The sequence below is a fragment of the Sinocyclocheilus anshuiensis genome, unplaced genomic scaffold, assembly GCF_001515605.1.
Source record: "Sinocyclocheilus anshuiensis isolate Anshui unplaced genomic scaffold, SAMN03320099.WGS_v1.1 scaffold454, whole genome shotgun sequence".
Classification (NCBI taxonomy): Eukaryota; Metazoa; Chordata; class Actinopteri; order Cypriniformes; family Cyprinidae; genus Sinocyclocheilus; species Sinocyclocheilus anshuiensis.
In genome coordinates this window covers 3,943,051-3,946,500 of record NW_015548217.1, presented here as the reverse complement: position 1 = coordinate 3,946,500, position 3,450 = coordinate 3,943,051, and the positions used below count along the sequence as shown (strand labels likewise).

The following is a 3,450-nucleotide window of genomic DNA, read 5'->3' as shown; positions in this document are numbered from 1 at the left end:
GGGTTTTTTCAATGTATGCTTCAGACACGGGTCACGACGAGGCGTTCCCCATAGCGACCCCTAGAGGACGCAGTGTCTCGTTCCCTACTCAGGGAACCATGGTTACATAAGTAACCTGAGACTTTTCTTCTCATTGTTTTCACTATGTTCGGGCCACAAGAGAAACATTAAGGAAATATATTAAAACAGTTATAGCCTATACCGCATAGTATTTCAGTTTTCCTACTTCAAAATTTAATTCAATTAGATTTATTTATTTATTTTTATTTATTTATTTTTTCATATAGTGTTGCAACTAAAAAATGTATTTGCCACTGAGATTGAAAGTTAATTGCTGTGTCTCACAGCTTCGCCCCCCCGGAGGTCACATTCATCATTCGCGATGATGTCTCATTTCAGAATAGTAACTATTATAAAACTTACTGTTATTCCTTTTGAGGCATAAATTACTGTAATTTCATCAGTCATCAAGAGTCTGTGCCGTGAACTTAACATACTTTTTCAAAATCCAGTGTTTAGTTGATCCTGTTAAGCAGTGGTATAAACTATTCTAGTCAGTGCAATTAGTTACTGTACTTAAGTAACTTTTTCGCTACTTTACTGAGTATCAAAGATATTACCAACTTTTACGCTCTACTCGGGTGCATTTTTGAATAAATATATGTACAGTACTCTTTACTCCACTACATTCGTGATAAGTAATGCAATTACTTGTTACATTTTACATGACATCTTACTTTTTCTGCAGCAGTTTATTTCTGCTACAAAAGAAGTAATATCGCCATCTACAGGGAGGGAGGTACTATGTCTTGTGTGTTTTTCCCTTACTCACCCCAAATAGGCTACTTTACTTGAATGTACCGTAAGTGCATTAGTAGGTAGTTGTGAATCTCATGCATTTGACATATACAATGAGGACATGGCTGAGACCTTTTTGAAGGATGTTGGTTTACTTATGCCCTTGTTGAGTACTTGAGCTTTTCTGAGACTTCAGTGTGTGAAGACATTTAAGAGGCTATTGTGTCAACCTTGTTTTATTGCAGTATTGAGGTGATGTCTATAGAGTGTTGAGGACTAGTGCATCTTTGAGCCTACATTCTGTACGAGTAAAATTCTTAAATGCTGTTAAAATCAGATACTCAAGTCATGTTGGAATTGGTGACTTGTAACTTGTAATGGAGTAATTTTTGCTGTAAGGTATCTGTAGTTTTACTCAAGTACAGTTTTCAGGTTCTCTTTACACCTCTGCTGATAAGCGATCATTGTCACATTTGTAAACATAATGGCTTTCTTCTTCTGTGAAGGGGTTTGGGGTCACAGCGGCCCGTTAAAGACCTGTATTAATTTATTTAAGCTGTTGAACACACAAAACATATATTTTGAAGAATGTTGGTTACCAGGATTTGAATGTAACTTTTTCACTCATAAGCCAATTTGGCTGCTAAATTGGCTGCTAACAAAAAATTAAAAATTCAGAAATAAACCAACAGCTTGCAGCTGTCCACACTGGATGTGACAAAGCGGGCATTTCAAATCACTTGAACTTTGTGTTAGTAAGTCATAAATAGAACGAGACATCAGTTTACTGTCGGGGATTTGTCGTGTCATGCCACATCCAGTGTAGACAGCATAATTTGATCATAATGGGTTCTATTGTATTTTGTGGCTTCGCATCCGGTGTAGACACGGTGTGAGTCTTCAGTCATTTTCGACTCTTCGTTATTGCTTCAATGCAAAGGAAACCAGTGAGCCCGCCACACCGTTATTTGTCAGGTATGTTCAAGTAAGCTAGATATGCACAGATGCTGTGCAATTAGGCTTTATTTAATATATCATGATGACTCATAAATTCAGTATTTGCACTAAATCTGCGTAGATTTAGAGCGAATATAATTTACGAAACGTAACCTGCCAGATTGGTTATTGATTTGACTGCGTTACCCGCCAAAGTTGATTTTTATCCACATTTGGTGGGTTGGCAGGTGTTAATTTCAAACCCTGTTGGTAACCAAACAGTTGATGGTAGCCATTAATCAGAATGTCATATTGAATCTTCCAGTGATAATGGCAGACTTCTCTCTGGTGATTTATGCAGGATTCTCCAATCATTTAATCTGCTTAATCTCTGCCCACTGCAAATTTGCTTTCATCTGCCTCCACTTTTGAGTGCCACGCCCACATCGCAACATCCAATCAACAATTGAGGAACCGAACCAAGTCCCTGCCCTACTTTTTTTTCTTTTCTGTTAATCCATTCCACTTGGATATACGTCACAGTAGAAAGAAGAAAAGATCTCAAGTTACTTCAGTTTTGTCACGACTTCAAGCTTGTGTGAGGTATTTTGCTTGTCAGTGTTCGTCTCAAGATCCTGCCACCCAAATGGACAAATGTTCTTTCAGAAGAGAGTTTTGGCACAGCTGTCTTGAAGATTAGTTTCTCCCTGCTCTTTGCTGACTTGCAGAGCAGCTTTTTGTTTTCTGGCAGCTTCATTTTCACCAAGGCGTCTCTGAGTTCACCCACGCCACTCACTGTAACACTGTCATTTTCCAGAGGCGGCTTGAATTATAGATGAGCATATTTACTGACAGGTGATATTATGGCTGAGACAGAGAGAGATGCAGGGGGAGATTTACTTATCCCTCAGGCACAGGAAATGTGGAAGATGGGTCTCTGGAGCTCATAAACGAGAGAGGGGAAATGTGGCCTTGAATTCTGCGGCCAAACATCTGCAGCTCATTTGCAGCAAGTGACAGGAATGTTGATGCAGCTTCTCACATGTGATCATTGTGTTGTCACTTTGTTCCCTGATAAATTTATGTGGCGTGGATCTCCCCTCACCATCTGCTTTCCTCTAAATTTGCAAGTGCACATGTTGCAATGACGTAACATGACAGCACCAAAATACCTTTATTGCTACTGTGCCACAGCAGAGAAATAAAGTGTCATTATTGTTTATCTTGTATCATTGTATTGTATTGTATTGTATTGCATTGCATCATCTTCTTATTTTTTTCTTTTACTTGTTTACTAGTCCAAGTGTGCATTGTCCAAATGCTTTGTGTCTTATGTATCTAAATACTTGTATCTCTTATTAAGTGTGTTTATTCTAACTGGAAAAATTACAAATGGGTCACTAATGCTTTTTGTCCATCTACAAAATAAATGTATTTATTTATTTATTTATTTTGCAAAATAAATTACATGCATATCATTATAATGAGTTGATTACACTTATTCTGAGTATGATATTAATTTCTAAATTTCATATTTTGGGGGGGCTTAACATGGGGGGAAAAGATAGATATCAAACATATATTTCTTATATAATTGTTCCTGATAATATAATGAAGAAAAACTAATTAAAAAGGATGGCATTCTTGAAAACTGAAGTGTAATATTGCATAATACATATTGCATTATATATATATATATATATATATATATATATA

The 3,450-nt window shown here is 36.9% G+C and overlaps 1 protein-coding gene across 1 annotated transcript in view; it reads left to right on the top strand.

Moving 5' to 3' along the window:
* The window catches only part of LOC107654051 (protocadherin-15-like), a 224,722-nt gene that overhangs the window by 77,508 nt on the left and 143,764 nt on the right, over nt 1-3,450 (top strand). The window lies entirely within an intron of this gene.